General features: G+C 54.3%; 4 non-coding genes and 3 pseudogenes across 4 annotated transcripts; all 7 read left to right on the plus strand.

Annotated features, from left to right (window-relative positions):
* Positions 1 to 2,761: 2,761 nt before the first annotated feature.
* Positions 2,762 to 2,880, plus strand: LOC138558992 (5S ribosomal RNA). Its single transcript, XR_011299110.1, has one exon. It is a non-coding gene; the product is annotated as a 5S ribosomal RNA (ribosomal RNA).
* Positions 2,881 to 6,009: 3,129 nt separating this feature from the next.
* Positions 6,010 to 6,118, plus strand: LOC138559030 (5S ribosomal RNA; annotated as a pseudogene).
* A 3,126-nt stretch (positions 6,119 to 9,244) lies between these two features.
* Positions 9,245 to 9,363, plus strand: LOC138558061 (5S ribosomal RNA). Its single transcript, XR_011298216.1, has one exon. It is a non-coding gene; the product is annotated as a 5S ribosomal RNA (ribosomal RNA).
* A 3,123-nt stretch (positions 9,364 to 12,486) lies between these two features.
* LOC138558994 (5S ribosomal RNA) lies at positions 12,487 to 12,605 on the plus strand. Its single transcript, XR_011299112.1, has one exon. It is a non-coding gene; the product is annotated as a 5S ribosomal RNA (ribosomal RNA).
* A 3,131-nt stretch (positions 12,606 to 15,736) lies between these two features.
* Positions 15,737 to 15,845, plus strand: LOC138559031 (5S ribosomal RNA; annotated as a pseudogene).
* A 3,126-nt stretch (positions 15,846 to 18,971) lies between these two features.
* LOC138558995 (5S ribosomal RNA) lies at positions 18,972 to 19,090 on the plus strand. The gene has a single exon (XR_011299113.1). It is a non-coding gene; the product is annotated as a 5S ribosomal RNA (ribosomal RNA).
* A 3,129-nt stretch (positions 19,091 to 22,219) lies between these two features.
* Positions 22,220 to 22,328, plus strand: LOC138559032 (5S ribosomal RNA; annotated as a pseudogene).
* Positions 22,329 to 22,711: the final 383 nt, after the last annotated feature.

A 22,711-nucleotide genomic window follows, 5' to 3' on the forward strand; every position in this document is an offset into this window, starting at 1 on the left:
TGCATATGTGGGCTCTAGAGGAAGAGTGCACCCTGGGAGACAAGGGGACACCTGGAGCGGGAAGTGCTCACGGGGGAGAAGTGCCTACAAGAGGCAGGAAGGGAGGGAGGCCACATCATGCCTCTCCATAGCCAGGCCTCTGGATGATGGGGCAGAAGCGGCCGTCACCCTAAGCTTCCTAGAAGTCCCAGCTGGGCCCCATGCTACCTAATATCTCGCCTGATCGAGCCTGGTCGAGCACTGGTCGAGCCTTCAGCCAAGGGACACAGGAGCCAAGGGGTCTGGCCTCGAGCCTTCAGCCGAGGGACCCAGGAGCCCAGGGTCTGGCCTCAGTGCTTCCCAAGTCGGCCTTCAGCTGAAGCCTGCCTGGGCTGGGAGCCTCAGCTGCTGTTCCTGGGTGTGCTTCTTTCCTGCATGTGAAGGCCACCAGCGGCGAAGGTTGCCCTCCGCCTTCTAAGGAGTCGAGGAGACCGCAGCAGGAAAATTGTGTGTGTGTTTATTTCTTCTTTTTTTAGAGGTGCTTTCTATTTTTGCAAGGAACTGACGCCTGGATGAGTGCTAGTGTGGCTTGAGGTAAATTCACGGGCAGCTTCTTTGCAAACTTTTGCCAAACCAACTTGGGGCAGCAGTGGGGTAGAGAGTCAGCCTTCTGCTGATGCCTGCCTAGGCGTGGCTGGGCTGGGGGCCTCAGCTGCTGTTACTGGGCCTGCTTCTTTCCTGGACTTGTAGGCCACCAGCCGGAGAAAGTAAGGGCCTCAACCAACATCGCCCTCTGCCTTCCAAAGAGTCGAGGAGTCCCCAGCAGGAAAATTGTGTGTGTGTTTATTTCTTCTTTTTTAGAGATGCTTTCTATTTTTGTAAGGAAACGACGCCTGGGTGAGTGCTAGTGTGGCGTGAGCTAAATTTACAGGCATCTTCTTTGCAAACTTTTGCCAAACCAACTTGGAGCAGCAGTGGGGTAGAGAGTCAGCCTTCTGCTGATGCCTGCCTGGGCTGGGCTGGTCTGGGGGCCTCAGCTGCTGTTACTGGGCCTGCTTCTTTCCTGGACTTGTAGGCCACCAGCCCGAGAAGGTAAGGGCCTCAACCAACATCGCCCTCTGCCTTCCAAAGAGTCGAGGTGTCCCCAGCAGGAAAATTGTGTGTGTGTATTTCTTCTTTTTTTAGAGATGCTTTCTATTTTTGTAAGGAACCGACGCCTGGGTGAGTGCTAGTGTGGCTTGAGGTAAATTTACGGGCAGCTTCTTTGCAAACTTTTGCCAAACCAACTTGGGGCAGCACTGGGGTAGAGAGTCAGCCTTCCGCTGATGCCTGCCTAGGCGTGGCTGGGCTGGGGGCCTCAGTTGCTGTTACTGGGCCTGCTTCTTTCCTGGACTTGTAGGCCGCCAGCCTGAGAAGGTAAGGCCTCAACCAACATCGCCCTCTGCCTTCCAAAGAGTCGAGGAGACGGCAGCAGGAAAATTGTGTGTGTGTTTATTTCTTCTTTTTTTAGAGGTGCTTTCTATTTTTGTAAGGAACTGACGCCTGGGTGAGTGCTAGTGTGGCGTGAGTTAAATTTACAGGCATCTTCTTTGCAAACTTTTGCCAAACCAACTTGGGGCAGCAGTGGGGTAGAGAGTCAGCCTTCTGCTGATGCCTGCCTAGGCGTGGCTGGGCTGGGGGCCTCAGCTGCTGTTACTGGGCCTGCTTCTTTCCTGGACTTGTAGGCCACCAGCCGGAGAAAGTAAGGGCCTCAACCAACATCGCCCTCTGCCTTCCAAAGAGTCGAGGAGTCCCCAGCAGGAAAATTGTGTGTGTGTTTATTTCTTCTTTTTTAGAGATGCTTTCTATTTTTGTAAGGAACCGACGCCTGGGTGAGTGCTAGTGTGGCTTGAGGTAAATTTACGGGCAGCTTCTTTGCAAACTTTTGCCAAAACAACTTGGGGCAGCACTGGGGTAGAGAGTCAGCCTTCCGCTGATGCCTGCCTAGGCGTGGCTGGGCTGGGGGCCTCAGTTGCTGTTACTGGGCCTGCTTCTTTCCTGGACTTGTAGGCCGCCAGCCTGAGAAGGTAAGGCCTCAACCAACATCGCCCTCTGCCTTCCAAAGAGTCGAGGAGACCGCAGCAGGAAAATTGTGTGTGTGTTTATTTCTTCTTTTTTTAGAGGTGCTTTCTATTTTTGTAAGGAACTGACGCCTGGGTGAGTGCTAGTGTGGCTTGAGGTAAATTCACGGGCAGCTTCTTTGCAAACTTTTGCCAAACCAACTTGGGGCAGCAGTGGGGTAGAGAGTCAGCCTTAAGCTGATGCCTGCCTGGGCTGGGCTGGGCTGGGGGCCTCAGCTGCTGTTACTGGGCCTGCTTCTTTCCTGGACTTGTAGGTCACCAGCCCGATATGGTAAGGGCCTCAACCAACATCACCCTCTGCCTTCCAAAGCGTCGAGGAGCCCCCAGCAGGAAAATTGTGTGTGTGTTTATTTCCATCTTTCTTTCCGAGTTTTTTTTTAAAGTTTTGTAAGGAACGGATGCTTGGGTGAGTGAGTGCAAGTGTGGCTTGGCCTGAATTTACAGACACTTTCTTTGCAAACATGAGTAGGCAAGTGGGTATTTCAAAAGTGGGTGCATGGAGCTGCTCGTTGCTTTTCCAAGCTGGCAGCTGTGGCTCCTGAGCTTGAGGCAAAAAGAAGGGCAGAAGCACACTGCAGAGGACAGCGTTCAGCCTTGCAAGAGGGCAGTGGACGTCGGAGGAGCCGACACAGCACAAGAGGCTCGGAATCGGCGCACTCTTCGCCTACGGCCATACCACCCTGAATGCGCCCGATCTCGTCCGATCTCGGAAGCTAAGCAGGGTCGGGCCTGGTTAGTATTTGGATGGGAGACCGCCTGGGAATACCAGGTGCTGTAGGCATTTTGCTACTCTGTGCCCGATAGGCGGCGTTCGTCTTCTCCGTCTTGAACTACATTTTTCCTCCATTCCGCTTTTAATTTTAACAAACACGGCGCGTGAAAAAGGCACAGGGGCAGACAGCAGCCCTCGCTCCAATGCAGAGCCCCGTCAGAGGCGGACACGTTGTCGCCAAACTAACTTGGAGCAGCAGCAGCAGCAGCAGGAGACTGAAGCCAGGGCAGCAGCTTGCCGCCTCGGGTGGGTGGATGCAGCCAGAAAGGGCCACTCGTGTCCCTGGCAAAGCACCTCCAGCGTCTCCCCGTTTTCTCTCCAGTGGACGCGCAAGGCCCCCTACAGCTAGGGGAGGCAAGTGGATGGGCCTCATCTGCATATGTGGGCTCTAGAGGAAGAGTGCACCCTGGGAGACAAGGGGACACCTGGAGCGGGAAGTGCTCACGGGGGAGAAGTGCCTACAAGAGGCAGGAAGGGAGGGAGGCCACATCATGCCTCTCCATAGCCAGGCCTCTGGATGATGGGGCAGAAGCGGCCGTCACCCTAAGCTTCCTAGAAGTCCCAGCTGGGCCCCATGCTACCTAATATCTCGCCTGATCGAGCCTGGTCGAGCACTGGTCGAGCCTTCAGCCAAGGGACACAGGAGCCAAGGGGTCTGGCCTCGAGCCTTCAACCGAGGGACCCAGGAGCCCAGGGTCTGGCCTCAGTGCTTCCCAAGTCGGCCTTCAGCTGAAGCCTGCCTGGGCTGGGAGCCTCAGCTGCTGTTCCTGGGTGTGCTTCTTTCCTGCATGTGAAGGCCACCAGCGGCGAAGGTTGCCCTCCGCCTTCCAAGGAGTCGAGGGGATAGAAGCAGGAAAATTGTGTGTGTGTTTATTTCTTCTTTTTTAGAGATTCTTTCTATTTTTGTAAGGAACTGACGCCTGGGTGAGTGCTAGTGTGGCTTGAGGTAAATTCACGGGCAGCTTCTTTGCAAACTTTTGCCAAACCAACTTGGGGCAGCAGTGGGGTAGAGAGTCAGCCTTCTGCTGATGCCTGCCTAGGCGTGGCTGGGCTGGGGGCCTCAGCTGCTGTTACTGGGCCTGCTTCTTTCCTGGACTTGTAGGCCACCAGCCGGAGAAAGTAAGGGCCTCAACCAACATCGCCCTCTGCCTTCCAAAGAGTCGAGGAGTCCCCAGCAGGAAAATTGTGTGTGTGTGTGTTTATTTCTTCTTTTTTAGAGATGCTTTCTATTTTTGTAAGGAAACGACGCCTGGGTGAGTGCTAGTGTGGCGTGAGCTAAATTTACAGGCATCTTCTTTGCAAACTTTTGCCAAACCAACTTGGAGCAGCAGTGGGGTAGAGAGTCAGCCTTCTGCTGATGCCTGCCTGGGCTGGGCTGGTCTGGGGGCCTCAGCTGCTGTTACTGGGCCTGCTTCTTTCCTGGACTTGTAGGCCACCAGCCCGAGAAGGTAAGGGCCTCAACCAACATCGCCCTCTGCCTTCCAAAGAGTCGAGGTGTCCCCAGCAGGAAAATTGTGTGTGTGTATTTCTTCTTTTTTTAGAGATGCTTTCTATTTTTGTAAGGAACCGACGCCTGGGTGAGTGCTAGTGTGGCTTGAGGTAAATTTACGGGCAGCTTCTTTGCAAACTTTTGCCAAACCAACTTGGGGCAGCACTGGGGTAGAGAGTCAGCCTTCCGCTGATGCCTGCCTAGGCGTGGCTGGGCTGGGGGCCTCAGTTGCTGTTACTGGGCCTGCTTCTTTCCTGGACTTGTAGGCCGCCAGCCTGAGAAGGTAAGGCCTCAACCAACATCGCCCTCTGCCTTCCAAAGAGTCGAGGAGACCGCAGCAGGAAAATTGTGTGTGTGTTTATTTCTTCTTTTTTTAGAGGTGCTTTCTATTTTTGTAAGGAACTGACGCCTGGGTGAGTGCTAGTGTGGCGTGAGTTAAATTTACAGGCATCTTCTTTGCAAACTTTTGCCAAACCAACTTGGGGCAGCAGTGGGGTAGAGAGTCAGCCTTCTGCTGATGCCTGCCTAGGCGTGGCTGGGCTGGGGGCCTCAGCTGCTGTTACTGGGCCTGCTTCTTTCCTGGACTTGTAGGCCACCAGCCGGAGAAAGTAAGGGCCTCAACCAACATCGCCCTCTGCCTTCCAAAGAGTCGAGGAGTCCCCAGCAGGAAAATTGTGTGTGTGTTTATTTCTTCTTTTTTAGAGATGCTTTCTATTTTTGTAAGGAACCGACGCCTGGGTGAGTGCTAGTGTGGCTTGAGGTAAATTTACGGGCAGCTTCTTTGCAAACTTTTGCCAAAACAACTTGGGGCAGCACTGGGGTAGAGAGTCAGCCTTCCGCTGATGCCTGCCTAGGCGTGGCTGGGCTGGGGGCCTCAGTTGCTGTTACTGGGCCTGCTTCTTTCCTGGACTTGTAGGCCGCCAGCCTGAGAAGGTAAGGCCTCAACCAACATCGCCCTCTGCCTTCCAAAGAGTCGAGGAGACCGCAGCAGGAAAATTGTGTGTGTGTTTATTTCTTCTTTTTTTAGAGGTGCTTTCTATTTTTGTAAGGAACTGACGCCTGGGTGAGTGCTAGTGTGGCTTGAGGTAAATTCACGGGCAGCTTCTTTGCAAACTTTTGCCAAACCAACTTGGGGCAGCAGTGGGGTAGAGAGTCAGCCTTAAGCTGATGCCTGCCTGGGCTGGGCTGGGCTGGGGGCCTCAGCTGCTGTTACTGGGCCTGCTTCTTTCCTGGACTTGTAGGTCACCAGCCCGATATGGTAAGGGCCTCAACCAACATCACCCTCTGCCTTCCAAAGCGTCGAGGAGCCCCCAGCAGGAAAATTGTGTGTGTGTTTATTTCCATCTTTCTTTCCGAGTTTTTTTTTAAAGTTTTGTAAGGAACGGATGCTTGGGTGAGTGAGTGCAAGTGTGGCTTGGCCTGAATTTACAGACACTTTCTTTGCAAACATGAGTAGGCAAGTGGGTATTTCAAAAGTGGGTGCATGGAGCTGCTCGTTGCTTTTCCAAGCTGGCAGCTGTGGCTCCTGAGCTTGAGGCAAAAAGAAGGGCAGAAGCACACTGCAGAGGACAGCGTTCAGCCTTGCAAGAGGGCAGTGGACGTCGGAGGAGCCGACACAGCACAAGAGGCTCGGAATCGGCGCACTCTTCGCCTACGGCCATACCACCCTGAATGCGCCCGATCTCGGAAGCTAAGCAGGGTCGGGCCTGGTTAGTACTTGGATGGGAGACCGCCTGGGAATACCAGGTGCTGTAGGCATTTTGCTACTCTGTGCCCGATAGGCGGCGTTCGTCTTCTCCGTCTTGAACTACATTTTTCCTCCATTCCGCTTTTAATTTTAACAAACAGGGCGCGTGAAAAAGGCACAGGGGCAGACAGCAGCCCTCGCTCCAATGCAGAGCCCCGTCAGAGGCGGACACGTTGTCGCCAAACTAACTTGGAGCAGCAGCAGCAGCAGCAGGAGACTGAAGCCAGGGCAGCAGCTTGCCGCCTCGGGTGGGTGGATGCAGCCAGAAAGGGCCACTCGTGTCCCTGGCAAAGCACCTCCAGCGTCTCCCCGTTTTCTCTCCAGTGGACGCGCAAGGCCCCCTACAGCTAGGGGAGGCAAGTGGATGGGCCTCATCTGCATATGTGGGCTCTAGAGGAAGAGTGCACCCTGGGAGACAAGGGGACACCTGGAGCGGGAAGTGCTCACGGGGGAGAAGTGCCTACAAGAGGCAGGAAGGGAGGGAGGCCACATCATGCCTCTCCATAGCCAGGCCTCTGGATGATGGGGCAGAAGCGGCCGTCACCCTAAGCTTCCTAGAAGTCCCAGCTGGGCCCCATGCTACCTAATATCTCGCCTGATCGAGCCTGGTCGAGCACTGGTCGAGCCTTCAGCCAAGGGACACAGGAGCCAAGGGGTCTGGCCTCGAGCCTTCAGCCGAGGGACCCAGGAGCCCAGGGTCTGGCCTCAGTGCTTCCCAAGTCGGCCTTCAGCTGAAGCCTGCCTGGGCTGGGAGCCTCAGCTGCTGTTCCTGGGTGTGCTTCTTTCCTGCATGTGAAGGCCACCAGCGGCGAAGGTTGCCCTCCGCCTTCTAAGGAGTCGAGGAGACCGCAGCAGGAAAATTGTGTGTGTGTTTATTTCTTCTTTTTTTAGAGGTGCTTTCTATTTTTGCAAGGAACTGACGCCTGGATGAGTGCTAGTGTGGCTTGAGGTAAATTCACGGGCAGCTTCTTTGCAAACTTTTGCCAAACCAACTTGGGGCAGCAGTGGGGTAGAGAGTCAGCCTTCTGCTGATGCCTGCCTAGGCGTGGCTGGGCTGGGGGCCTCAGCTGCTGTTACTGGGCCTGCTTCTTTCCTGGACTTGTAGGCCACCAGCCGGAGAAAGTAAGGGCCTCAACCAACATCGTCCTCTGCCTTCCAAAGAGTCGAGGAGTCCCCAGCAGGAAAATTGTGTGTGTGTTTATTTCTTCTTTTTTAGAGATGCTTTCTATTTTTGTAAGGAAACGACGCCTGGGTGAGTGCTAGTGTGGCGTGAGCTAAATTTACAGGCATCTTCTTTGCAAACTTTTGCCAAACCAACTTGGAGCAGCAGTGGGGTAGAGAGTCAGCCTTCTGCTGATGCCTGCCTGGGCTGGGCTGGTCTGGGGGCCTCAGCTGCTGTTACTGGGCCTGCTTCTTTCCTGGACTTGTAGGCCACCAGCCCGAGAAGGTAAGGGCCTCAACCAACATCGCCCTCTGCCTTCCAAAGAGTCGAGGTGTCCCCAGCAGGAAAATTGTGTGTGTGTATTTCTTCTTTTTTTAGAGATGCTTTCTATTTTTGTAAGGAACCGACGCCTGGGTGAGTGCTAGTGTGGCTTGAGGTAAATTTACGGGCAGCTTCTTTGCAAACTTTTGCCAAACCAACTTGGGGCAGCACTGGGGTAGAGAGTCAGCCTTCCGCTGATGCCTGCCTAGGCGTGGCTGGGCTGGGGGCCTCAGTTGCTGTTACTGGGCCTGCTTCTTTCCTGGACTTGTAGGCCGCCAGCCTGAGAAGGTAAGGCCTCAACCAACATCGCCCACTGCCTTCCAAAGAGTCGAGGAGACGGCAGCAGGAAAATTGTGTGTGTGTTTATTTCTTCTTTTTTTAGAGGTGCTTTCTATTTTTGTAAGGAACTGACGCCTGGGTGAGTGCTAGTGTGGCGTGAGTTAAATTTACAGGCATCTTCTTTGCAAACTTTTGCCAAACCAACTTGGGGCAGCAGTGGGGTAGAGAGTCCGCCTTCTGCTGATGCCTGCCTAGGCGTGGCTGGGCTGGGGGCCTCAGCTGCTGTTACTGGGCCTGCTTCTTTCCTGGACTTGTAGGCCACCAGCCGGAGAAAGTAAGGGCCTCAACCAACATCGCCCTCTGCCTTCCAAAGAGTCGAGGAGTCCCCAGCAGGAAAATTGTGTGTGTGTTTATTTCTTCTTTTTTAGAGATGCTTTCTATTTTTGTAAGGAACCGACGCCTGGGTGAGTGCTAGTGTGGCTTGAGGTAAATTTACGGGCAGCTTCTTTGCAAACTTTTGCCAAAACAACTTGGGGCAGCACTGGGGTAGAGAGTCAGCCTTCCGCTGATGCCTGCCTAGGCGTGGCTGGGCTGGGGGCCTCAGTTGCTGTTACTGGGCCTGCTTCTTTCCTGGACTTGTAGGCCGCCAGCCTGAGAAGGTAAGGCCTCAACCAACATCGCCCTCTGCCTTCCAAAGAGTCGAGGAGACCGCAGCAGGAAAATTGTGTGTGTGTTTATTTCTTCTTTTTTTAGAGGTGCTTTCTATTTTTGTAAGGAACTGACGCCTGGGTGAGTGCTAGTGTGGCTTGAGGTAAATTCACGGGCAGCTTCTTTGCAAACTTTTGCCAAACCAACTTGGGGCAGCAGTGGGGTAGAGAGTCAGCCTTAAGCTGATGCCTGCCTGGGCTGGGCTGGGCTGGGGGCCTCAGCTGCTGTTACTGGGCCTGCTTCTTTCCTGGACTTGTAGGTCACCAGCCCGATATGGTAAGGGCCTCAACCAACATCACCCTCTGCCTTCCAAAGCGTCGAGGAGCCCCCAGCAGGAAAATTGTGTGTGTGTTTATTTCCATCTTTCTTTCCGAGTTTTTTTTTAAAGTTTTGTAAGGAACGGATGCTTGGGTGAGTGAGTGCAAGTGTGGCTTGGCCTGAATTTACAGACACTTTCTTTGCAAACATGAGTAGGCAAGTGGGTATTTCAAAAGTGGGTGCATGGAGCTGCTCGTTGCTTTTCCAAGCTGGCAGCTGTGGCTCCTGAGCTTGAGGCAAAAAGAAGGGCAGAAGCACACTGCAGAGGACAGCGTTCAGCCTTGCAAGAGGGCAGTGGACGTCGGAGGAGCCGACACAGCACAAGAGGCTCGGAATCGGCGCACTCTTCGCCTACGGCCATACCACCCTGAATGCGCCCGATCTCGTCCGATCTCGGAAGCTAAGCAGGGTCGGGCCTGGTTAGTACTTGGATGGGAGACCGCCTGGGAATACCAGGTGCTGTAGGCATTTTGCTACTCTGTGCCCGATAGGCGGCGTTCGTCTTCTCCGTCTTGAACTACATTTTTCCTCCATTCCGCTTTTAATTTTAACAAACACGGCGCGTGAAAAAGGCACAGGGGCAGACAGCAGCCCTCGCTCCAATGCAGAGCCCCGTCAGAGGCGGACACGTTGTCGCCAAACTAACTTGGAGCAGCAGCAGCAGCAGGAGACTGAAGCCAGGGCAGCAGCTTGCCGCCTCGGGTGGGTGGATGCAGCCAGAAAGGGCCACTCGTGTCCCTGGCAAAGCACCTCCAGCGTCTCCCCGTTTTCTCTCCAGTGGACGCGCAAGGCCCCCTACAGCTAGGGGAGGCAAGTGGATGGGCCTCATCTGCATATGTGGGCTCTAGAGGAAGAGTGCACCCTGGGAGACAAGGGGACACCTGGAGCGGGAAGTGCTCACGGGGGAGAAGTGCCTACAAGAGGCAGGAAGGGAGGGAGGCCACATCATGCCTCTCCATAGCCAGGCCTCTGGATGATGGGGCAGAAGCGGCCGTCACCCTAAGCTTCCTAGAAGTCCCAGCTGGGCCCCATGCTACCTAATATCTCGCCTGATCGAGCCTGGTCGAGCACTGGTCGAGCCTTCAGCCAAGGGACACAGGAGCCAAGGGGTCTGGCCTCGAGCCTTCAGCCGAGGGACCCAGGAGCCCAGGGTCTGGCCTCAGTGCTTCCCAAGTCGGCCTTCAGCTGAAGCCTGCCTGGGCTGGGAGCCTCAGCTGCTGTTCCTGGGTGTGCTTCTTTCCTGCATGTGAAGGCCACCAGCGGCGAAGGTTGCCCTCCGCCTTCTAAGGAGTCGAGGAGACCGCAGCAGGAAAATTGTGTGTGTGTTTATTTCTTCTTTTTTTAGAGGTGCTTTCTATTTTTGCAAGGAACTGACGCCTGGATGAGTGCTAGTGTGGCTTGAGGTAAATTCACGGGCAGCTTCTTTGCAAACTTTTGCCAAACCAACTTGGGGCAGCAGTGGGGTAGAGAGTCAGCCTTCTGCTGATGCCTGCCTAGGCGTGGCTGGGCTGGGGGCCTCAGCTGCTGTTACTGGGCCTGCTTCTTTCCTGGACTTGTAGGCCACCAGCCGGAGAAAGTAAGGGCCTCAACCAACATCGCCCTCTGCCTTCCAAAGAGTCGAGGAGTCCCCAGCAGGAAAATTGTGTGTGTGTTTATTTCTTCTTTTTTAGAGATGCTTTCTATTTTTGTAAGGAAACGACGCCTGGGTGAGTGCTAGTGTGGCGTGAGCTAAATTTACAGGCATCTTCTTTGCAAACTTTTGCCAAACCAACTTGGAGCAGCAGTGGGGTAGAGAGTCAGCCTTCTGCTGATGCCTGCCTGGGCTGGGCTGGTCTGGGGGCCTCAGCTGCTGTTACTGGGCCTGCTTCTTTCCTGGACTTGTAGGCCACCAGCCCGAGAAGGTAAGGGCCTCAACCAACATCGCCCTCTGCCTTCCAAAGAGTCGAGGTGTCCCCAGCAGGAAAATTGTGTGTGTGTATTTCTTCTTTTTTTAGAGATGCTTTCTATTTTTGTAAGGAACCGACGCCTGGGTGAGTGCTAGTGTGGCTTGAGGTAAATTTACGGGCAGCTTCTTTGCAAACTTTTGCCAAACCAACTTGGGGCAGCACTGGGGTAGAGAGTCAGCCTTCCGCTGATGCCTGCCTAGGCGTGGCTGGGCTGGGGGCCTCAGTTGCTGTTACTGGGCCTGCTTCTTTCCTGGACTTGTAGGCCGCCAGCCTGAGAAGGTAAGGCCTCAACCAACATCGCCCACTGCCTTCCAAAGAGTCGAGGAGACGGCAGCAGGAAAATTGTGTGTGTGTTTATTTCTTCTTTTTTTAGAGGTGCTTTCTATTTTTGTAAGGAACTGACGCCTGGGTGAGTGCTAGTGTGGCGTGAGTTAAATTTACAGGCATCTTCTTTGCAAACTTTTGCCAAACCAACTTGGGGCAGCAGTGGGGTAGAGAGTCCGCCTTCTGCTGATGCCTGCCTAGGCGTGGCTGGGCTGGGGGCCTCAGCTGCTGTTACTGGGCCTGCTTCTTTCCTGGACTTGTAGGCCACCAGCCGGAGAAAGTAAGGGCCTCAACCAACATCGCCCTCTGCCTTCCAAAGAGTCGAGGAGTCCCCAGCAGGAAAATTGTGTGTGTGTTTATTTCTTCTTTTTTAGAGATGCTTTCTATTTTTGTAAGGAACCGACGCCTGGGTGAGTGCTAGTGTGGCTTGAGGTAAATTTACGGGCAGCTTCTTTGCAAACTTTTGCCAAAACAACTTGGGGCAGCACTGGGGTAGAGAGTCAGCCTTCCGCTGATGCCTGCCTAGGCGTGGCTGGGCTGGGGGCCTCAGTTGCTGTTACTGGGCCTGCTTCTTTCCTGGACTTGTAGGCCGCCAGCCTGAGAAGGTAAGGCCTCAACCAACATCGCCCTCTGCCTTCCAAAGAGTCGAGGAGACCGCAGCAGGAAAATTGTGTGTGTGTTTATTTCTTCTTTTTTTAGAGGTGCTTTCTATTTTTGTAAGGAACAGACGCCTGGGTGAGTGCTAGTGTGGCTTGAGGTAAATTCACGGGCAGCTTCTTTGCAAACTTTTGCCAAACCAACTTGGGGCAGCAGTGGGGTAGAGAGTCAGCCTTAAGCTGATGCCTGCCTGGGCTGGGCTGGGCTGGGGGCCTCAGCTGCTGTTACTGGGCCTGCTTCTTTCCTGGACTTGTAGGTCACCAGCCCGATATGGTAAGGGCCTCAACCAACATCACCCTCTGCCTTCCAAAGCGTCGAGGAGCCCCCAGCAGGAAAATTGTGTGTGTGTTTATTTCCATCTTTCTTTCCGAGTTTTTTTTTAAAGTTTTGTAAGGAACGGATGCTTGGGTGAGTGAGTGCAAGTGTGGCTTGGCCTGAATTTACAGACACTTTCTTTGCAAACATGAGTAGGCAAGTGGGTATTTCAAAAGTGGGTGCATGGAGCTGCTCGTTGCTTTTCCAAGCTGGCAGCTGTGGCTCCTGAGCTTGAGGCAAAAAGAAGGGCAGAAGCACACTGCAGAGGACAGCGTTCAGCCTTGCAAGAGGGCAGTGGACGTCGGAGGAGCCGACACAGCACAAGAGGCTCGGAATCGGCGCACTCTTCGCCTACGGCCATACCACCCTGAATGCGCCCGATCTCGTCCGATCTCGGAAGCTAAGCAGGGTCGGGCCTGGTTAGTATTTGGATGGGAGACCGCCTGGGAATACCAGGTGCTGTAGGCATTTTGCTACTCTGTGCCCGATAGGCGGCGTTCGTCTTCTCCGTCTTGAACTACATTTTTCCTCCATTCCGCTTTTAATTTTAACAAACACGGCGCGTGAAAAAGGCACAGGGGCAGACAGCAGCCCTCGCTCCAATGCAGAGCCCCGTCAGAGGCGGACACGTTGTCGCCAAACTAACTTGGAGCAGCAGCAGCAGCAGCAGGAGACTGAAGCCAGGGCAGCAGCTTGCCGCCTCGGGTGGGTGGATGCAGCCAGAAAGGGCCACTCGTGTCCCTGGCAAAGCACCTCCAGCGTCTCCCCGTTTTCTCTCCAGTGGACGCGCAAGGCCCCCTACAGCTAGGGGAGGCAAGTGGATGGGCCTCATCTGCATATGTGGGCTCTAGAGGAAGAGTGCACCCTGGGAGACAAGGGGACACCTGGAGCGGGAAGTGCTCACGGGGGAGAAGTGCCTACAAGAGGCAGGAAGGGAGGGAGGCCACATCATGCCTCTCCATAGCCAGGCCTCTGGATGATGGGGCAGAAGCGGCCGTCACCCTAAGCTTCCTAGAAGTCCCAGCTGGGCCCCATGCTACCTAATATCTCGCCTGATCGAGCCTGGTCGAGCACTGGTCGAGCCTTCAGCCAAGGGACACAGGAGCCAAGGGGTCTGGCCTCGAGCCTTCAACCGAGGGACCCAGGAGCCCAGGGTCTGGCCTCAGTGCTTCCCAAGTCGGCCTTCAGCTGAAGCCTGCCTGGGCTGGGAGCCTCAGCTGCTGTTCCTGGGTGTGCTTCTTTCCTGCATGTGAAGGCCACCAGCGGCGAAGGTTGCCCTCCGCCTTCCAAGGAGTCGAGGGGATAGAAGCAGGAAAATTGTGTGTGTGTTTATTTCTTCTTTTTTAGAGATTCTTTCTATTTTTGTAAGGAACTGACGCCTGGGTGAGTGCTAGTGTGGCTTGAGGTAAATTCACGGGCAGCTTCTTTGCAAACTTTTGCCAAACCAACTTGGGGCAGCAGTGGGGTAGAGAGTCAGCCTTCTGCTGATGCCTGCCTAGGCGTGGCTGGGCTGGGGGCCTCAGCTGCTGTTACTGGGCCTGCTTCTTTCCTGGACTTGTAGGCCACCAGCCGGAGAAAGTAAGGGCCTCAACCAACATCGCCCTCTGCCTTCCAAAGAGTCGAGGAGTCCCCAGCAGGAAAATTGTGTGTGTGTGTGTGTTTATTTCTTCTTTTTTAGAGATGCTTTCTATTTTTGTAAGGAAACGACGCCTGGGTGAGTGCTAGTGTGGCGTGAGCTAAATTTACAGGCATCTTCTTTGCAAACTTTTGCCAAACCAACTTGGAGCAGCAGTGGGGTAGAGAGTCAGCCTTCTGCTGATGCCTGCCTGGGCTGGGCTGGTCTGGGGGCCTCAGCTGCTGTTACTGGGCCTGCTTCTTTCCTGGACTTGTAGGCCACCAGCCCGAGAAGGTAAGGGCCTCAACCAACATCGCCCTCTGCCTTCCAAAGAGTCGAGGTGTCCCCAGCAGGAAAATTGTGTGTGTGTATTTCTTCTTTTTTTAGAGATGCTTTCTATTTTTGTAAGGAACCGACGCCTGGGTGAGTGCTAGTGTGGCTTGAGGTAAATTTACGGGCAGCTTCTTTGCAAACTTTTGCCAAACCAACTTGGGGCAGCACTGGGGTAGAGAGTCAGCCTTCCGCTGATGCCTGCCTAGGCGTGGCTGGGCTGGGGGCCTCAGTTGCTGTTACTGGGCCTGCTTCTTTCCTGGACTTGTAGGCCGCCAGCCTGAGAAGGTAAGGCCTCAACCAACATCGCCCTCTGCCTTCCAAAGAGTCGAGGAGACCGCAGCAGGAAAATTGTGTGTGTGTTTATTTCTTCTTTTTTTAGAGGTGCTTTCTATTTTTGTAAGGAACTGACGCCTGGGTGAGTGCTAGTGTGGCGTGAGTTAAATTTACAGGCATCTTCTTTGCAAACTTTTGCCAAACCAACTTGGGGCAGCAGTGGGGTAGAGAGTCAGCCTTCTGCTGATGCCTGCCTAGGCGTGGCTGGGCTGGGGGCCTCAGCTGCTGTTACTGGGCCTGCTTCTTTCCTGGACTTGTAGGCCACCAGCCGGAGAAAGTAAGGGCCTCAACCAACATCGCCCTCTGCCTTCCAAAGAGTCGAGGAGTCCCCAGCAGGAAAATTGTGTGTGTGTTTATTTCTTCTTTTTTAGAGATGCTTTCTATTTTTGTAAGGAACCGACGCCTGGGTGAGTGCTAGTGTGGCTTGAGGTAAATTTACGGGCAGCTTCTTTGCAAACTTTTGCCAAAACAACTTGGGGCAGCACTGGGGTAGAGAGTCAGCCTTCCGCTGATGCCTGCCTAGGCGTGGCTGGGCTGGGGGCCTCAGTTGCTGTTACTGGGCCTGCTTCTTTCCTGGACTTGTAGGCCGCCAGCCTGAGAAGGTAAGGCCTCAACCAACATCGCCCTCTGCCTTCCAAAGAGTCGAGGAGACCGCAGCAGGAAAATTGTGTGTGTGTTTATTTCTTCTTTTTTTAGAGGTGCTTTCTATTTTTGTAAGGAACTGACGCCTGGGTGAGTGCTAGTGTGGCTTGAGGTAAATTCACGGGCAGCTTCTTTGCAAACTTTTGCCAAACCAACTTGGGGCAGCAGTGGGGTAGAGAGTCAGCCTTAAGCTGATGCCTGCCTGGGCTGGGCTGGGCTGGGGGCCTCAGCTGCTGTTACTGGGCCTGCTTCTTTCCTGGACTTGTAGGTCACCAGCCCGATATGGTAAGGGCCTCAACCAACATCACCCTCTGCCTTCCAAAGCGTCGAGGAGCCCCCAGCAGGAAAATTGTGTGTGTGTTTATTTCCATCTTTCTTTCCGAGTTTTTTTTTAAAGTTTTGTAAGGAACGGATGCTTGGGTGAGTGAGTGCAAGTGTGGCTTGGCCTGAATTTACAGACACTTTCTTTGCAAACATGAGTAGGCAAGTGGGTATTTCAAAAGTGGGTGCATGGAGCTGCTCGTTGCTTTTCCAAGCTGGCAGCTGTGGCTCCTGAGCTTGAGGCAAAAAGAAGGGCAGAAGCACACTGCAGAGGACAGCGTTCAGCCTTGCAAGAGGGCAGTGGACGTCGGAGGAGCCGACACAGCACAAGAGGCTCGGAATCGGCGCACTCTTCGCCTACGGCCATACCACCCTGAATGCGCCCGATCTCGGAAGCTAAGCAGGGTCGGGCCTGGTTAGTACTTGGATGGGAGACCGCCTGGGAATACCAGGTGCTGTAGGCATTTTGCTACTCTGTGCCCGATAGGCGGCGTTCGTCTTCTCCGTCTTGAACTACATTTTTCCTCCATTCCGCTTTTAATTTTAACAAACAGGGCGCGTGAAAAAGGCACAGGGGCAGACAGCAGCCCTCGCTCCAATGCAGAGCCCCGTCAGAGGCGGACACGTTGTCGCCAAACTAACTTGGAGCAGCAGCAGCAGCAGCAGGAGACTGAAGCCAGGGCAGCAGCTTGCCGCCTCGGGTGGGTGGATGCAGCCAGAAAGGGCCACTCGTGTCCCTGGCAAAGCACCTCCAGCGTCTCCCCGTTTTCTCTCCAGTGGACGCGCAAGGCCCCCTACAGCTAGGGGAGGCAAGTGGATGGGCCTCATCTGCATATGTGGGCTCTAGAGGAAGAGTGCACCCTGGGAGACAAGGGGACACCTGGAGCGGGAAGTGCTCACGGGGGAGAAGTGCCTACAAGAGGCAGGAAGGGAGGGAGGCCACATCATGCCTCTCCATAGCCAGGCCTCTGGATGATGGGGCAGAAGCGGCCGTCACCCTAAGCTTCCTAGAAGTCCCAGCTGGGCCCCATGCTACCTAATATCTCGCCTGATCGAGCCTGGTCGAGCACTGGTCGAGCCTTCAGCCAAGGGACACAGGAGCCAAGGGGTCTGGCCTCGAGCCTTCAGCCGAGGGACCCAGGAGCCCAGGGTCTGGCCTCAGTGCTTCCCAAGTCGGCCTTCAGCTGAAGCCTGCCTGGGCTGGGAGCCTCAGCTGCTGTTCCTGGGTGTGCTTCTTTCCTGCATGTGAAGGCCACCAGCGGCGAAGGTTGCCCTCCGCCTTCTAAGGAGTCGAGGAGACCGCAGCAGGAAAATTGTGTGTGTGTTTATTTCTTCTTTTTTTAGAGGTGCTTTCTATTTTTGCAAGGAACTGACGCCTGGATGAGTGCTAGTGTGGCTTGAGGTAAATTCACGGGCAGCTTCTTTGCAAACTTTTGCCAAACCAACTTGGGGCAGCAGTGGGGTAGAGAGTCAGCCTTCTGCTGATGCCTGCCTAGGCGTGGCTGGGCTGGGGGCCTCAGCTGCTGTTACTGGGCCTGCTTCTTTCCTGGACTTGTAGGCCACCAGCCGGAGAAAGTAAGGGCCTCAACCAACATCGCCCTCTGCCTTCCAAAGAGTCGAGGAGTCCCCAGCAGGAAAATTGTGTGTGTGTTTATTTCTTCTTTTTTAGAGATGCTTTCTATTTTTGTAAGGAAACGACGCCTGGGTGAGTGCTAGTGTGGCGTGAGCTAAATTTACAGGCATCTTCTTTGCAAACTTTTGCCAAACCAACTTGGAGCAGCAGTGGGGTAGAGAGTCAGCCTTCTGCTGATGCCTGCCTGGGCTGGGCTGGTCTGGGGGCCTCAGCTGCTGTTACTGGGCCTGCTTCTTTCCTGGACTTGTAGGCCACCAGCCCGAGAAGGTAAGGGCCTCAACCAACATCGCCCTCTGCCTTCCAAAGAGTCGAGGTGTCCCCAGCAGGAAAATTGTGTGTGTGTATTTCTTCTTTTTTTAGAGATGCTTTCTATTTTTGTAAGGAACCGACGCCTGGGTGAGTGCTAGTGTGGCTTGAGGTAAATTTACGGGCAGCTTCTTTGCAAACTTTTGCCAAACCAACTTGGGGCAGCACTGGGGTAGAGAGTCAGCCTTCCGCTGATGCCTGCCTAGGCGTGGCTGGGCTGGGGGCCTCAGTTGCTGTTACTGGGCCTGCTTCTTTCCTGGACTTGTAGGCCGCCAGCCTGAGAAGGTAAGGCCTCAACCAACATCGCCCACTGCCTTCCAAAGAGTCGAGGAGACGGCAGCAGGAAAATTGTGTGTGTGTTTATTTCTTCTTTTTTTAGAGGTGCTTTCTATTTTTGTAAGGAACTGACGCCTGGGTGAGTGCTAGTGTGGCGTGAGTTAAATTTACAGGCATCTTCTTTGCAAACTTTTGCCAAACCAACTTGGGGCAGCAGTGGGGTAGAGAGTCCGCCTTCTGCTGATGCCTGCCTAGGCGTGGCTGGGCTGGGGGCCTCAGCTGCTGTTACTGGGCCTGCTTCTTTCCTGGACTTGTAGGCCACCAGCCGGAGAAAGTAAGGGCCTCAACCAACATCGCCCTCTGCCTTCCAAAGAGTCGAGGAGTCCCCAGCAGGAAAATTGTGTGTGTGTTTATTTCTTCTTTTTTAGAGATGCTTTCTATTTTTGTAAGGAACCGACGCCTGGGTGAGTGCTAGTGTGGCTTGAGGTAAATTTACGGGCAGCTTCTTTGCAAACTTTTGCCAAAACAACTTGGGGCAGCACTGGGGTAGAGAGTCAGCCTTCCGCTGATGCCTGCCTAGGCGTGGCTGGGCTGGGGGCCTCAGTTGCTGTTACTGGGCCTGCTTCTTTCCTGGACTTGTAGGCCGCCAGCCTGAGAAGGTAAGGCCTCAACCAACATCGCCCTCTGCCTTCCAAAGAGTCGAGGAGACCGCAGCAGGAAAATTGTGTGTGTGTTTATTTCTTCTTTTTTTAGAGGTGCTTTCTATTTTTGTAAGGAACAGACGCCTGGGTGAGTGCTAGTGTGGCTTGAGGTAAATTCACGGGCAGCTTCTTTGCAAACTTTTGCCAAACCAACTTGGGGCAGCAGTGGGGTAGAGAGTCAGCCTTAAGCTGATGCCTGCCTGGGCTGGGCTGGGCTGGGGGCCTCAGCTGCTGTTACTGGGCCTGCTTCTTTCCTGGACTTGTAGGTCACCAGCCCGATATGGTAAGGGCCTCAACCAACATCACCCTCTGCCTTCCAAAGCGTCGAGGAGCCCCCAGCAGGAAAATTGTGTGTGTGTTTATTTCCATCTTTCTTTCCGAGTTTTTTTTTAAAGTTTTGTAAGGAACGGATGCTTGGGTGAGTGAGTGCAAGTGTGGCTTGGCCTGAATTTACAGACACTTTCTTTGCAAACATGAGTAGGCAAGTGGGTATTTCAAAAGTGGGTGCATGGAGCTGCTCGTTGCTTTTCCAAGCTGGCAGCTGTGGCTCCTGAGCTTGAGGCAAAAAGAAGGGCAGAAGCACACTGCAGAGGACAGCGTTCAGCCTTGCAAGAGGGCAGTGGACGTCGGAGGAGCCGACACAGCACAAGAGGCTCGGAATCGGCGCACTCTTCGCCTACGGCCATACCACCCTGAATGCGCCCGATCTCGTCCGATCTCGGAAGCTAAGCAGGGTCGGGCCTGGTTAGTATTTGGATGGGAGACCGCCTGGGAATACCAGGTGCTGTAGGCATTTTGCTACTCTGTGCCCGATAGGCGGCGTTCGTCTTCTCCGTCTTGAACTACATTTTTCCTCCATTCCGCTTTTAATTTTAACAAACACGGCGCGTGAAAAAGGCACAGGGGCAGACAGCAGCCCTCGCTCCAATGCAGAGCCCCGTCAGAGGCGGACACGTTGTCGCCAAACTAACTTGGAGCAGCAGCAGCAGCAGCAGGAGACTGAAGCCAGGGCAGCAGCTTGCCGCCTCGGGTGGGTGGATGCAGCCAGAAAGGGCCACTCGTGTCCCTGGCAAAGCACCTCCAGCGTCTCCCCGTTTTCTCTCCAGTGGACGCGCAAGGCCCCCTACAGCTAGGGGAGGCAAGTGGATGGGCCTCATCTGCATATGTGGGCTCTAGAGGAAGAGTGCACCCTGGGAGACAAGGGGACACCTGGAGCGGGAAGTGCTCACGGGGGAGAAGTGCCTACAAGAGGCAGGAAGGGAGGGAGGCCACATCATGCCTCTCCATAGCCAGGCCTCTGGATGATGGGGCAGAAGCGGCCGTCACCCTAAGCTTCCTAGAAGTCCCAGCTGGGCCCCATGCTACCTAATATCTCGCCTGATCGAGCCTGGTCGAGCACTGGTCGAGCCTTCAGCCAAGGGACACAGGAGCCAAGGGGTCTGGCCTCGAGCCTTCAACCGAGGGACCCAGGAGCCCAGGGTCTGGCCTCAGTGCTTCCCAAGTCGGCCTTCAGCTGAAGCCTGCCTGGGCTGGGAGCCTCAGCTGCTGTTCCTGGGTGTGCTTCTTTCCTGCATGTGAAGGCCACCAGCGGCGAAGGTTGCCCTCCGCCTTCCAAGGAGTCGAGGGGATAGAAGCAGGAAAATTGTGTGTGTGTTTATTTCTTCTTTTTTAGAGATTCTTTCTATTTTTGTAAGGAACTGACGCCTGGGTGAGTGCTAGTGTGGCTTGAGGTAAATTCACGGGCAGCTTCTTTGCAAACTTTTGCCAAACCAACTTGGGGCAGCAGTGGGGTAGAGAGTCAGCCTTCTGCTGATGCCTGCCTAGGCGTGGCTGGGCTGGGGGCCTCAGCTGCTGTTACTGGGCCTGCTTCTTTCCTGGACTTGTAGGCCACCAGCCGGAGAAAGTAAGGGCCTCAACCAACATCGCCCTCTGCCTTCCAAAGAGTCGAGGAGTCCCCAGCAGGAAAATTGTGTGTGTGTGTGTTTATTTCTTCTTTTTTAGAGATGCTTTCTATTTTTGTAAGGAAACGACGCCTGGGTGAGTGCTAGTGTGGCGTGAGCTAAATTTACAGGCATCTTCTTTGCAAACTTTTGCCAAACCAACTTGGAGCAGCAGTGGGGTAGAGAGTCAGCCTTCTGCTGATGCCTGCCTGGGCTGGGCTGGTCTGGGGGCCTCAGCTGCTGTTACTGGGCCTGCTTCTTTCCTGGACTTGTAGGCCACCAGCCCGAGAAGGTAAGGGCCTCAACCAACATCGCCCTCTGCCTTCCAAAGAGTCGAGGTGTCCCCAGCAGGAAAATTGTGTGTGTGTATTTCTTCTTTTTTTAGAGATGCTTTCTATTTTTGTAAGGAACCGACGCCTGGGTGAGTGCTAGTGTGGCTTGAGGTAAATTTACGGGCAGCTTCTTTGCAAACTTTTGCCAAACCAACTTGGGGCAGCACTGGGGTAGAGAGTCAGCCTTCCGCTGATGCCTGCCTAGGCGTGGCTGGGCTGGGGGCCTCAGTTGCTGTTACTGGGCCTGCTTCTTTCCTGGACTTGTAGGCCGCCAGCCTGAGAAGGTAAGGCCTCAACCAACATCGCCCTCTGCCTTCCAAAGAGTCGAGGAGACCGCAGCAGGAAAATTGTGTGTGTGTTTATTTCTTCTTTTTTTAGAGGTGCTTTCTATTTTTGTAAGGAACTGACGCCTGGGTGAGTGCTAGTGTGGCGTGAGTTAAATTTACAGGCATCTTCTTTGCAAACTTTTGCCAAACCAACTTGGGGCAGCAGTGGGGTAGAGAGTCAGCCTTCTGCTGATGCCTGCCTAGGCGTGGCTGGGCTGGGGGCCTCAGCTGCTGTTACTGGGCCTGCTTCTTTCCTGGACTTGTAGGCCACCAGCCGGAGAAAGTAAGGGCCTCAACCAACATCGCCCTCTGCCTTCCAAAGAGTCGAGGAGTCCCCAGCAGGAAAATTGTGTGTGTGTTTATTTCTTCTTTTTTAGAGATGCTTTCTATTTTTGTAAGGAACCGACGCCTGGGTGAGTGCTAGTGTGGCTTGAGGTAAATTTACGGGCAGCTTCTTTGCAAACTTTTGCCAAAACAACTTGGGGCAGCACTGGGGTAGAGAGTCAGCCTTCCGCTGATGCCTGCCTAGGCGTGGCTGGGCTGGGGGCCTCAGTTGCTGTTACTGGGCCTGCTTCTTTCCTGGACTTGTAGGCCGCCAGCCTGAGAAGGTAAGGCCTCAACCAACATCGCCCTCTGCCTTCCAAAGAGTCGAGGAGACCGCAGCAGGAAAATTGTGTGTGTGTTTATTTCTTCTTTTTTTAGAGGTGCTTTCTATTTTTGTAAGGAACTGACGCCTGGGTGAGTGCTAGTGTGGCTTGAGGTAAATTCACGGGCAGCTTCTTTGCAAACTTTTGCCAAACCAACTTGGGGCAGCAGTGGGGTAGAGAGTCAGCCTTAAGCTGATGCCTGCCTGGGCTGGGCTGGGCTGGGGGCCTCAGCTGCTGTTACTGGGCCTGCTTCTTTCCTGGACTTGTAGGTCACCAGCCCGATATGGTAAGGGCCTCAACCAACATCACCCTCTGCCTTCCAAAGCGTCGAGGAGCCCCCAGCAGGAAAATTGTGTGTGTGTTTATTTCCATCTTTCTTTCCGAGTTTTTTTTTAAAGTTTTGTAAGGAACGGATGCTTGGGTGAGTGAGTGCAAGTGTGGCTTGGCCTGAATTTACAGACACTTTCTTTGCAAACATGAGTAGGCAAGTGGGTATTTCAAAAGTGGGTGCATGGAGCTGCTCGTTGCTTTTCCAAGCTGGCAGCTGTGGCTCCTGAGCTTGAGGCAAAAAGAAGGGCAGAAGCACACTGCAGAGGACAGCGTTCAGCCTTGCAAGAGGGCAGTGGACGTCGGAGGAGCCGACACAGCACAAGAGGCTCGGAATCGGCGCACTCTTCGCCTACGGCCATACCACCCTGAATGCGCCCGATCTCGGAAGCTAAGCAGGGTCGGGCCTGGTTAGTACTTGGATGGGAGACCGCCTGGGAATACCAGGTGCTGTAGGCATTTTGCTACTCTGTGCCCGATAGGCGGCGTTCGTCTTCTCCGTCTTGAACTACATTTTTCCTCCATTCCGCTTTTAATTTTAACAAACAGGGCGCGTGAAAAAGGCACAGGGGCAGACAGCAGCCCTCGCTCCAATGCAGAGCCCCGTCAGAGGCGGACACGTTGTCGCCAAACTAACTTGGAGCAGCAGCAGCAGCAGCAGGAGACTGAAGCCAGGGCAGCAGCTTGCCGCCTCGGGTGGGTGGATGCAGCCAGAAAGGGCCACTCGTGTCCCTGGCAAAGCACCTCCAGCGTCTCCCCGTTTTCTCTCCAGTGGACGCGCAAGGCCCCCTACAGCTAGGGGAGGCAAGTGGATGGGCCTCATCTGCATATGTGGGCTCTAG

This window comes from Ambystoma mexicanum, unplaced genomic scaffold, assembly GCF_040938575.1.
Source record: "Ambystoma mexicanum isolate Mex_15411 unplaced genomic scaffold, UKY_AmexF1_1 Mex_scaf34, whole genome shotgun sequence".
NCBI classification, from domain to species: domain Eukaryota; kingdom Metazoa; phylum Chordata; class Amphibia; order Caudata; family Ambystomatidae; genus Ambystoma; species Ambystoma mexicanum.